The 12,805-nt window shown below is 46.9% G+C and overlaps 1 protein-coding gene and 1 long non-coding RNA gene across 5 annotated transcripts in view; one reads left to right on the top strand and one right to left on the bottom strand.

Annotated features, from left to right (window-relative positions):
• LOC126952939 (uncharacterized) overlaps positions 1–9,986 on the bottom strand; it is a 55,249-nt gene extending 45,263 nt beyond the window's left edge. For both annotated transcript variants that reach the window (XR_007725079.1, XR_007725081.1), the window contains exon 1: positions 9,901–9,986. This is a non-coding gene — a long non-coding RNA (uncharacterized LOC126952939). The remainder of the gene's footprint in view (positions 1–9,900) is intronic.
• Positions 1–12,805, top strand: part of BACH2 (BTB domain and CNC homolog 2) — a 643,272-nt gene that overhangs the window by 272,308 nt on the left and 358,159 nt on the right. Inside the window, exon 1 of one of the 3 annotated variants that reach the window (XM_050788075.1) lies at positions 4,974–5,334. The exons of 1 other annotated variant lie outside the window; for it this stretch is intronic. The gene's annotated coding sequence lies outside the window, so the exon portion shown is untranslated. Of the gene's footprint in view, positions 1–4,973; positions 5,335–12,805 lie in introns of those variants that run through there. One more of the 3 variants, XM_050788076.1, reaches the window with a different exon arrangement.

The following is a 12,805-nucleotide window of genomic DNA, read 5'->3' as shown; positions in this document are numbered from 1 at the left end:
CAATATACATAAATTTTCATCACTAATTTTTTCATTATTTTTTTTTTTTTGGTAGAGATGGGGTTTCACTATGTTGTCCAGGCTGGTCTCAAACGCCTGAGCTCAAGAAATTCACCTGCTTCAGCCTCCCAAAGTGCTGGGACTATAGGCATGAGCCACTGTGCCCAGCCACCAATATTATTTTTAATGGATCCATGATATTCATATTTTATATATGAACCACCATTTATTTAGCCAATCATTTCCTGTAAGGCATTTGGATTTTTCCATTTTCTTTTTGCTATCATACAAAAAAGATCTGTACATTCTTAATTTTTTCATTAGTATAAATTCTAACACATACAATTTCTATATAATTTTAAATATTAGTAATATATAAAAGTAAAAAAGCAATCAAATACAAAATTACTACATTTTTCAATTGTTTCATGTATATTAGTTTTGACTCCTTATGTAGATTTAAGTTCCTTAAGGATAGAGTCCAATATTTCTTAATTTTTCACCTCAACATGTAACAGATGCTCAGTAGTGTATGTTGAAAAATTAGTTTATTTCATATACCATATTTCACTAATTTGTTTCATATAAGCTTTTAGATAATAGCGGCATCAATTCTTTACTATAGAAGATCACTACAGACAGTAATATAAGCACATCACTTTCTTTTAGGGACTATTTCCAAAGTTCTTCTTAGGAACTGAGGCAATCTTTGAGGAGATGAAGATAGGACAAATAAGAGATATATAGTTCAAAGGAAAAAGGCTGCCAGCCAAATTTAACAACAGCCAGAAGTAAAATTTTTGCCTTTCCAGTTTGGATTACCCCGATCATTTTTCAAAACATGTGTGAGATTTTGTACAATGAGAAATCTCTTCTTGGCAGTGGTGTGTCCAGAAAGCCGCCAGGAGTGGGCCCCCAAGGTCCTCTGCGCTGTCCAGCAATCCTGCCACATCCCTGGTATTGGTTCACATCTTTTCTCTATCCCCTAAATCTATCCCTCCCTCCTCCACCATCAGTGGATGGTCTGTCTTCTTAATCCACTAAGAAAACAGAATCCCTCAGACAACAGCTTCCCATACTTCCTACCATGATATTCCAGCCTCCCTGCACTTCCCCACCTGTGCTGCCTTTCCTTCTGTTGGTTGGGATGAACTGGCCCCTTTCTCTCTCTGGCTGCTGCTTCTCAGCTTCCTTGGGGGGATCTTCTTTTCTTCATCTTGCTGACCTCTAAATGTCAGAGTGCCCCAGGTCTTAAGCCTTAGACTTCTTTTCTTTGCTCCTCTTCACTCATGTTTCCAGTTGCTGTGTTGATGACACACAGATTTCTATCTCTAGTCTGGACTTCCCTCCTAAATTCTAGATTCCCATGTCTGATCACCTGCTCACCTTTTCCACTTAGATGTCCAATAGACATCTGAAATGTACTATATCCAAATCCAAATGTTTCAGCATTTCCCCCATACCTGCTCCTCCTGGATAAATGAACTCTCCATTAATAAGCTGTTCAGTCCAAAATTCAGAATTTCCCTTGACTCTTCTCTCATAATCTACAATGGAATCATCAACAAAGCTTGTCCAGTTTATGTTGAAAATATATCTAGATTCCATTTATGGCTGTCATTTTAGCATTCTATTAATAGTTTCAATCACCATCACCTCTCTCTTGACTTATCTCAACAGCCTCCTACTTGGTCTCTCTGCTTCCATTCCTGTACTTTCCACGACCCAGCAGAGTGATCCTTTAGGAGTCGAGGCCAGGACATGTTCCTTGTCTGCAGAAACCCCTACAGCATCCCACTCCATTCACTTTTGTCAGATTTCACTGGACGTTAACTTTGCCCTGCCATGCCTTATTCAAGGTACCACATTTGAAATTCTGTCTACTGTTCTGCCTAAGAAAAAAGACAATGTCTTTTCAACATCATCAAATCCTGTACAAGGTGCTGGAGAGCAAGAAAATCAAAGGCTCAAGAACTGCCCATGTCTTTAGTCTGTCTTCTTTTCCTCATCTGTTTCCTGTATAATTTAATTTTTCCTGTTTTATTTTGTACAATCAAGAAGATTTCTATTATAGAAATAAAGTTTATTTGTTTCAATGCCATGATACAGATTTATTGTCCCTGGAAGTCATATCATGCTTAGATCCAGACAAAGCCCATGCTCTGGATCAACACACGCATGTAATTATATAGGAAAAAAAAATGTGTATCAGGAAAGGTTGAATGCTCCAAGCATGAGAAATAAATTGACCTCCACTCAAGTTACTGCCATGATTATACAGAGGGAAGGACCTGCATCTGTTTCACATCGTAAACACCTAAAGTGCCAGAGCAGCACCACAAGCCCAGGAGTGGCCATGCAAACTCATGATGGAGGTGTTAAGGCTGTCCACAGCCCAGCCTCTACAGCAGTACTGTTAAATGAGTGTCTAGTACTTGACTTACCTTTTTATTTTATTTTATTTTATTTATTTATTTATTTTTCAGACGGAGTCTCGCTCTGTCGCCCAGGCTGGCCTGCAGTGGTGTGATCTCAGCTCACTGCAAGCTCCACCTCCCAGGTTCACGCCATTCTCCTGCCTCAGCCTCCCCAGTAGCTGGGACTACAGGCTCCCACCACCACGCCCAGCTACTTTTTTGTATTTTTAGTAGAGATGGGGGTTTCATCATGTTAGCCAGGATGGTCTCCATCTCCTGACCTTGTGATCCGCCTGCCTCAGCCTCCCAAAGTGCTGGGATTACAGGCATGAGCCACCACGCCCGGCCTGACTTACCATTTTCATTTCACACAATTCTGAATATATATATATTTTTTTGCAGACTCGAATTCAAATAACCCACTTCTAACTACCAAAAATAAAGTAGAAAAATGAACTCACTACTAGACTTCAAAGCTTACCTAAAGCAAAGATTTCGTCTTACAGCCACAGAGGTGCATGATTGCAGAACTGGATGTAACCAGAGAGGCTAACTACTCCTAATCCAGCCTCCTTGAATGACTGGATGATGCAACCTATCACGGGTGTATTAGGATTTTTCATCTCTATTTGATGTCCCACCTCATGCTTGAAAATCTCAAAGTGAAAAAGCTCCAGTCTGAGTCTTTAAGCAAGCGGACTAACTGAAATGACCTGTTAGCCTTTGTTGTATCCATCTGACAAGATCAGCTTGTAGAATCCAGAACGGAGGTGGGAGATCAGTTGGCAGCCGCATTTCCCTCCTCAACCACCCCCACGCTGATGTGCCCAACTCCACTCACAGCTGGGCAGCCACGGCTTGCTTGAAAATAAATGAATCTACACCACTCTCATAGGGATGCTCTCAAGCATCCCTTATTGTGAGAAAAACATTTATTGCTGCTACTAAAATGCATAAAGTTATCTCACCAACACATACTTACAAGAATGAGGAACGTGAAACAGAACCATCCATAAGACTATAAGAAACGGCCTAGCCAGGGCAGACCAGGAATTTGTACTCTGTCCTTGCCAGGGGTCAGGCAGGGACCTCAGAAGCAGAGTGTTTTGTCCTAGGGGGCACCAGACCAGAGGTCAGGAGACTGAGGGCTACTCCTAGCTTTAGGACTTTTCCTTATCTGAAGGTGGGGTCGGTTAGCAGAGAAAATCTCACAGTCGGGTGCAGTGGTGTTAGAAAAATTAGCTCAGCACCTTCAGCTTGCTTTCAGCCATCACTTAGCTTTCCACACAGACATTCCAAATGGGGCCTTTCAAAACTCTGCCCTCAAATGAAGGTGGTTCAGAGCAACACTTAAGATGATATCACAAGACTCCCAGGGCGACGCTTCACTGCTTCCTCAGCATATGCCAGTGCCCGTTTTACAGGGGGGATTTATGATCCTTCTCTCAGTAGAGCGAGCCAAAGTTTTATAATATTCATTAAAAATCAGCACCACATGTAATAATATGGAATACTGCCTGTACACAAGAGGGCCAAATTATAGGTGTTTAGGGAAACGTCGCAGAATTTTCTGGCCTTGGCAAGAGGTAAAGTTGCAGGCACCAGCACAACACTAACACAACTTTATTTTATTGCAAATGTACATTCAGCCTAAATCCTAATTACCTTCTGTAAAATCCTAGCCACCACCAAGCTTTCTTCTGACAGGGCACTCACACGATGGCCTTTAAGGGCAGTAACAACACCCTAAGAGCCGCAGAGAGGAAAGGCAGGGGAGAGTGGCTGGAAGGCAGTAGCAGCTGGGGCTGAAGCCGGGGAGGTTGGCTTTTAATGTCCTGAAATTGACCGCTCTTTTTCCAAAAACACTGGCTTGAGGGCTTAAGGTTCGCTCAGTGGGGCAGGCGGAGGGCCTCCTGAAAAGCATTCAGAAGTCAACATTCAAAAGGCTGCTTTTACTCGCCCGGTCCCCACCCAAAAGGGAGTCCGGTCAGCTTTGTGGTGGCCAGTGGAGCATCTTTTCTTGCCCCTCGGGGAAAACGCTAGCTAACCCTGGGATCCCAGGTCTCGATGTCTGCTCTCCTTCCCCAGGTGCAGCACCTAGGGCTCTGGACCCTACCCACGTGCCACACCAGCCCTCACCACCACTCTCACTCTGCTATGGCCCCAACCCACGTCTTTCGCGGCCAGGAAGGCCAGGCAGAGCGGGGCGGTCAGCCGGGCCGGGAGGAGGGGGCTCTCCGGGCCGCGCGGCCGCACAAAGCGGGGAGATCGGCGGCGGCGGCGGCGGCGTGAGGCGCGCCCCCTCCCGCGAGCCGGCGGAGCGCGCGCGCCCGCCCCCGCCCCCCACCCCCCGCCCCAGCCCCCGGAGCGCCATTCGCGGAGCGGCTTACGCTAGTCGCCGGGCGTACCGCGCCCCAGCGGCCGGGGAGGTGCGCTGCCCGGCTCCCGTAAAGTTATTGTGAATGGGGAGCGGGTGACGTCAGCGCCGAATGTCAACAATGTAGCGATTGAGAGTGTGGGCGTTCCGGGGAGAGCGCGAGCCGCGCCGCGCGGAGCAAACAGCGCCGAGCCGCCGCCGCCTCAGCAGCAGCAGCAGCAGCGGCAGCAGCAGCGGCCGTGCACGCCTGGGCTGCGGTCGCACAGCGCTAACGTGAGCGGCCGCCGCCCTCGCCACCCCGCCTGCCCACTCCCGCCGCCGCCCCGCTCTCGCTTTCTCCCCGGCCTCCCCTCGCCCCTTCCCCTCCCCCTTCCCGGCGCACTCGGGGGGCTGGGAACGAGCTGCCATGTGATGCGCGTCCTCTCCGCGAGCTTTCGGTGACCCCCGAACCGCCCACCTCGCCGGCTGCCGGGAGGGGGCTGCGAGCCGGGAAGCCGCGGAGCAGAGGAGGCGGAAAAGGACGCAAAGTTCTCCGGCGAGGTGAGTCCTGGGCCCCGGACCCCGGGCCCCGGCGCCGGGCGGGGTGGCGGGGCAAGTTTGCGGGGGGAGCGAGCGGGCGGGGAGGCGTGGGGAAGCGGCGCGGGAAGGGAGCCCCTGCCGCCGGGCGCGCAGCCGCCCTCCCCGCGCCCTGCCCGCTTTTATGGCATTTTCTAGGAACGCGAAGGGGGTGGGAGCCGAGCCGGCGGCCGCGCCGCGCTGAATATGCGCTCTCCCGCCCGGCTGTTTACGGCGGCTGAGGCGGCATTGTATTTTGTTGGCGTCGAAGGGTGTTTTGGAACAGCAGGGGGAGGAGGAGCAGAGGGTAATAAGTCAGGCGTGGGGAGGGCGGGCTGCAGGGAGGCGCGCGTCTGCGCGAGCCGCAGCAGCTGTCAGACCCGCGGCCCTGCCTCCGACCCAGGGAGGCCCGGGTGCCCCGACCCCCAGCCCGCGATCCCCGCGCAAGGTCGGGCGGCCTCCTCCTTAACCCCCGGCGTGCGCGCCCCGGGCTGCTCCGCTAGGACCTTGGCCGCGGCGCCTTTGCGCTCAGCTGTCAGCCGCCGCCGGGTGGCCCGGACCACCGCGACCGGCGGGGAATCAAAGCCCAAGTTTAGGGTCGCAGGAGGAGGCGAGCTGGGGGCCTCGCGGCGCAGACCTGGGTCGAATCTCTCCTAGCGAAAGATCGGGTTGTCGGAAAGCGTCCCGAGTAGCTAAGACCTAAGGGCTCCAGGCTTCTGAGAGGGAAACCTTGCACCCCCTCTCCCACAGATCCTGCATAAAGTCAAAGTGCAACACACACCCTACACTCCAGTCTCCAAGCCCCAGAAGCTCCACACAGGAGACTGGTTTATGAAGGGGACACTGCCCTCCCCGTCCCCGCGCCGAGGCGCTCCGTGGCCCCGCTGTGCTTCCCTCACCCGGCGGGTGTTCGGGAGCCCGGCGCCGCTGGAGACGGCGGCGGGCGGCGCTCACGGGCTACCCCAGGTGCCCACGGGGGGAGAGACTGGAGCGAGCATCTCCGCGACCTCAGTCTGGCCGAGGATTTGCAGGAACTCGGACCGTGAGGGGAAGCGGGCAGGGCCGGGATTGAGTGTGAAGGGGCGGCACACTCCTGGCTTCCGGGGTCGCGGGCGCGCGGGGCATCCCCAGCACTCTCCCGCGCGTAGGCGAGTTTGGCTACTTGAGGGAAGTTCTGGCGCGGCCGCTGCCGGGGTGGTTTGTCTGTGGCCCAAGGAGGCGCGCCTCGCAGCCTGCCCGCCAGGTCACCGCCGTCGCCGTGACCCGTAGCCGCTGGGAAAAGAGAGGGACCGGGGCGCCCCACCCGCGAACGCGAGATGGACCCGCACCCTCCCGGCGGGCCCGCGGACGGCGAGACGCGGCGTTCCTGGTTTCACCTTCGCTGTCTAGTGCTGCAGCCTCTCACTCTCTGTGTAAATTTCATCTGTTGAGTGTATTTAACTAAAAAGGGTAATTACTTTAGATAAAAATTCTTTCCTGCCTAGTGGGAACCTTGGCGGAGATGATGCCTAATGAGATATTTTGCTTTTGTCTGTTTAGAGTAAAATTAGAGATGTTAACGCTGATAACGGTTTTCTCAGATCATTAAAATGTAACATGTAGGAAAGGCATGTCGAGCTGCAAAGGCTCGGGCTGACATGAAAGAAGCTGAGCGTGAAAGACTGCCCCTCCTTTGGCGGAGAGGGCTATTTTGGTAAAGCAGCGGGCGTCTTGCTTAAAATGTGAGCTCGCCCCACCCTGGTTCTCTGGCTCCTCCCGAGTAAACGGCGTTTTTCATTCTTACAGGTAATAATAAACGTGAGTCAAAATGACATCTTGTTAGAATTAGTCTTCAGTCTGTAAGAGAGATTGCCAAATTACAGTGTTGCATTCAAACTGCTCCAGTGAAAGGTCTGTCAGCATTTCCATTGTAAATTCAGTTTTTCTGGAGTTTATAATTTCACCACAAAACTTTGAGTGGCTGAAATGTTTTCCCTTCTAGTGTTCTGGTTTTTAAAAGAAATGTATTGATTGACCATTTCCAGCGTCCTTTTAACTCCTGAAACCTGAATATCTTTCAAATAGGGGAAGTCCCAGAAATGGAACACATAACCATGGAATAAAGTATTTTTGTTAGAACATAACTTTATCAGTGCAGAGCCGTATTTTCATTTTGGATGGCGGGAGGCTTCAGGTTTGCCATTTGGTAATCATGAATGTGTTGAGTAAATTCTTCTGCTGTCTGTCTATTCTGCAGGTGGACTGAAATGTCAGTTGGTGGTGTGTTTGCCAGGATTACATGGAGACACACACTCCTCAGTTAAGTGTGTGTCTGAACTCATAGCTAAATTATGAACACTCCTGTTAGTTACTTTTTTGGTTCTTTGTATGTTGCATGTCAAGATCTGCTATGAAGAAGAAGGGGTGAGGTGAAAGGGAGGGAGGGGATCAGGATTCACTTTCAGTATTACCAGTGCCTGGGAGAAAGCCATTTATTCTCTTCCTATTGAATTATGCCCTTTGACTCAGTATCTTCAGGCAATTCTTTTCCAGTGGCTCACCTCTGGCTGCTGTGTAAGGGGCTTAATTATTTGCAAACTGCCTTGAAATCCCTGGATGAAAGGCACTGAATAAGTGCACAGTATTGTTATTCAGATATGGAATTTAATGATCCATTACAGTTCATCAGGAAAATGCACTTTGCAGTGATGGTAGGAAATGTTTCCACCTGATAGAGGGTAATAATAACTGCTTAAAAGTAGATTCAGATTACAGATGAGACAATTAACTCTAGCCATGTGCTCTTCAATTTGTTGCAATTCATTTTGTGATCAAAGTGAGTCACAGAGAGCCAGATGGTCAGGTTCATGTTCAGATCTCTCCTAGGCCAGCCCTTCACTTCTGGGCCCACTGTCTGCACAGCCGACAGGACTTAGTTATTCATTAGCGCTTGTGAGCTGTTTCTCAGAATTCGTAATCGAGGCTCCTGTGATGCCAACAAAAGGGCTCAAGCCAATCTGTATTGTTGAGAGCAGTTTAATTTTACTTGGATTAACTTTCAGTGTCTCTGGTGTGGATCCAGTCTTAACAAAAAGGAAAGAGACCCTAGTGGCTCTCTATCTCTGCTGTGCCTGGCCCCTCTACTGTAGTTTTTGAACCTCAGATTTCAGGGGTGTGACATCTAGCTTATTGTAAATGCAGGCTTGATTGTTAATGAATGAGAGAATACTTAGATAAATAATTATCTTCCTGTGTGTCCAGGGGGTGAGAGCCAGGACTAGCTTCATGGGCATAAGACCTGTGTAGTTACATAGGCCCCCTTCCCCTTCCCTGGTCAGAAGGACCTCACATTTGGTTTAAGGTTCTGCTGTTTTCTTCGGAAATTCTTAATAATTTTTGAACAAGGGGCCCCTCGTTTCCATTTTTCGCTGAGCCCCACAAATTATGTACCTACCTGGTTCTGGTGAGGAGCAGGGCATAGTGTGGAGTGGCAGGCTGCCCCTACTTAACTCGTTGTAGATTCTTGCCAGGGAAGAGTTGGTAGGACTACTGGCTTTGTGTTGCCACATCATTTGGTTTTTCCAGGGGAAGCTGGATATTGGATATTTATGCGGAATTCCCTGATTTTTGAATATTGGCTCAAATCTTTAAAACACTTTTGGATGAAAGCATATGTAAGAGCTAGAGTCGGCCTGCGGGCTGCTTGTCTCCCACCACTGAACATACTGAGACATCTTTTTTGTTTAATATCTTTGTATGTCTCTATTTTCTAAAGGCCTGGCATATAGTGGATGATTTGTGAGTATGCACCCAATGAATGGTTACAACTAGCTGGAAAATAGAAAGTTGCCAAAAAAACAAAACTCGAAATCAAATCAACACTGAGTCCCACTCAGGGATTGATCAGCTTCCTTTTTAACAGAGAATTCGGCATGAAAGGCCGAATAAATTAATACCATGAGTACAATGCGATTCCTTGCAGGTGAATAATCCATTACTTTTGAACCACCTGCCATATATTTAGTTGTTATTGACCAAATGGGGTAACTTGGCTGGGTAATGCCTGAGGACCTCCATGGGAGTTTGACATTTGAGGACACTCACCAAAATAATAGTTTTGATTTACTGAATCTGCACCATGTGCCAGACCTAGTGCTGACTACCTTACCTGTATGTACCTCATTGACTCCTCAAAGCAACCCTTTGAAATAGGTGTCGTGCCTGTCCATTCTGCAGAGTTGGAAGAACTAATCTCATGTTGGAATGAACTTAATCTGAATATAGTGCGTGTTTTCTTGAATGTCTAAAGGTTGTTTCCCCATTCTATGTACACAGTCCAGTACTGGAATCAATGACTGGGCATGGTGTAGGACTGTGGCATACGGAGAACATGGTCCCTGCCCTCACATACACAGAACAGAGAACAATATAAAATGTAACATATTTGTCAAAATCTGCAATTCAGATAGCGGACGGACCGGACGCTGTGCATCTGCCTCCCTGTTTCTCTCCTTTCCCTGTCTGGGTGTTGAAGAAGCTTCAGCGACATATGAATCTCTCAGAGGTACTTACAGTTCAGAAGTCAGGGCTGGCTGCAAAAATTGGAATTTCTTTGGAAAAGAAGACAAGCTTTTGGCAGAGCTGGGGCCACATGTGGGAACGCAGCACCAATGCCTTGGAAATGACGGAAAATTCCTTCTGTCTTGTTAATGGCAATATGTGACCTGTGCTGTCCTCCTATCTTTAAATTTTAAGTAAATATTTACAGATTGTTCAAGTCCAAACTGTGAAACCTGCTGTGAACTAAACATTTTGTAAACTCAGTAAGATTGCCCAAAATGTAACTCACCTTTCACCTTTTTTTTTGTTTGCAATGACATTTAATTTTAAAAAAAGAAAGTAGTTCCTTTTTTTTGGTCAGTTCAGGGTCTTTTAATTTTTTTCCTTTACTTTTTTCTTTTTTGTTAATTTCAAATATCAGTCTATCTAAAACTGAAACTTAATTTTACTCTCAGCATGTTACTTAGCTTCTGTAAGGCTGGAAATATCCAAATCTTACCACTATGTCCTTTTCAAGGGCCATTTCATTTCTAAAGAATGTATAAATTGAACCTCATCCTGCTAGTGACACTACTTCAAAACTCAGGCAGGAATTTTGCCATTTGTTTTTCCTTGAGCTATTTTTTTCCAAAATAATAAATCTTCCCAATCCAGAAGCATTTCACGTCCTCCTTCATTCTAGTCATTGGAATTACAGCCAAAATGCCTCTCAGTCTTCCCCAGTGACTTCATAATCACCGTTTCTTCAGCATATTCCCTGGTTGACTTCTCTTTTATTCCTTAGCTTCATAATGAATTGCCCTTTGGTTCTGAGATGTGTCATTTTCCTCCCTGACCTTTTTGTTCTTTTCCTGAAGGCTGTAGGACATGCTGCTGCTGATGTGATGAGAGCCGGCGCTTGGTTGCTAGGTCCCTCCTGTCCCTGTGTCAGCTTTCATTGGCTCTTTTCCTAAGCATTTAAATCCTCCACTTTCCAGTCCTCCCATACATCTATTATTCTCTTCATGTGTGCCTGAGCCTATAGCTGGCATGTAGACAAAGTCCCAGTTAGTTACAGAAGAAAGCTTTTTGAGTTTCCAAGACTTCCATCACTCTAGTCTTGGGCCATCTTCTCTTCTCTCTCCTCTGTCACTTTCTGCAGTTACTTCAGGAATTTCCTCAGGATTTTCCAGGAGTCTAACCCAAAGACAGCTTAGACCTTCACTTTGGATTTTAAAGTTGGAAGATCCCAGTGTGGTGATTTCCATTCCACAAGCAGGAAACAAAGTGAATGTACATGCGCAGCATCTTTCCTTAGTATTTCAGTATCCATAGATTTTTGCCAATTTTTCTTTTTTTCCTATCCTGTATTCTTCTAAGCAGTAGAAGCTTGTGGATAGTACAAAATGGGCCAAGTATCCAGAAATACTGTTCCTTAGAGGCAGATGCCTCATTCATTCATTAAACAAATATATACTGAGTATCTCTTATGTGGCAGGCATAGTGTTAGGTGACCACAGTGCTAGTGGGGAGCAAACCCAGTGCTGGCCCCTGGTCTCATGAAGCACGTCATCTGGTAGGAAGAATGGCACTCATCAGTTAATAACAGATAACCCACTGCTCATGAAGGAAAGATATTTCATGCACCAGAGTGTCTAATGGGGAGATTTAACCTAGTCGGGAGATTGGGGAAGCCCTCCCTGAGGAATTGTGGAGTGACCTTCCATCAGGGACAGTCCGAAACTTGAGATTCGCTTTTTCCTCCAGCTTCCTAATCCTATTAATTCACTACTCTCTTTGGCCCTTTGGAGTATTGCATAAGCCATGCTGGAACCTCTGGGGCCATTTTGGCAAATAATAGTTCCTGTATACAGAGTCCAGAATTGATTTATTTACCTGAGTCTGTAGAACCTAATAAAAACAGAAGTTAACTGCCAAGAGTACTGTTGATTTCCATACTTGGAAAAAATACAAGTTAACATTCTTATTTTGAACATATTTAGGGTGATTTTGACAATATTTGAATGATCAGAAGCTACAAAGATATTCTCTCCCAGTCAGCTGATGTGTGTAGGGCCCTTGGTGAAAAAGTGAGTCTAAAATCTGTCTGAAGTCCCTGGCTACTCCAGAGCAGAGGGTCTCCCTCCTCTGTGGCCCAAAGATGATTATTCCAGGCTTGTGCAACCCATGGCCTGCAGGCCTCATGCGTGTTGAATGTGGATCAACACAAATTCAAAAACTTTCTTAAAACATGAGGTTTTTTTGTGTTTTTCATTTTTGCTATTTTTCTTGTTTTAGGTCATCACGTATCATTAGTGTTTAGTGTATTTTATGTGTGGCCCAAGACAGTTCTCCTTCTTCCAGTGTGGCCCAGGGAAGCCAAAAGATTGGACACGTCTTATTTAGACCATTCTTAGATGCAAAATTAAGGAATTTTGACAGCATCTATTTAAAATAAATTGATTATACTGCATGCTAACACCCCTCTATTTTCTTTTTCTTTGATGATAGTTAACCTGTATTGAGAGCTTCCTATGTGTGCTGCTCATATTTAACTCATGTAATCCTCAGAGCAACCCAGAGCTAGGTGTGATCACTGGAAGCCACAGCATAGGTGTCACTCAGCTAATGAATGGTAGGACTGGAATTGGACACTAGCTGTCTGATGCTGGGGCCTGTTTTCTTACCGTGTTATGGCTCTCCCTTTTCCTTTTCTTCTTTGTTTGAAGTTGGAACTCTCTTTAGCAGTTCCCAGAAGCAGAAATAAAGGTCACCTCACTCTAAAATATTGGCTGTTGTATTAACATCTATCTTAAAGTTGAAAAATAATTTCTCAGTAAACCTGAGTGAATATATTCCCGTCTTTCACATGGCCCGCTTTCTAATAATTGCTTTCCTTAGGTTTTAGTGTCCATTTAGGGATCAGAAAGTAAAAGTG

The sequence above is a fragment of the Macaca thibetana genome, chromosome 4 (genome assembly GCF_024542745.1).
Source record: "Macaca thibetana thibetana isolate TM-01 chromosome 4, ASM2454274v1, whole genome shotgun sequence".
Taxonomy (NCBI): Eukaryota; Metazoa; Chordata; class Mammalia; order Primates; family Cercopithecidae; genus Macaca; species Macaca thibetana.
Note: the sequence above shows the minus strand (reverse complement) of the source record. Positions and strands in the feature narration are given on the sequence as shown.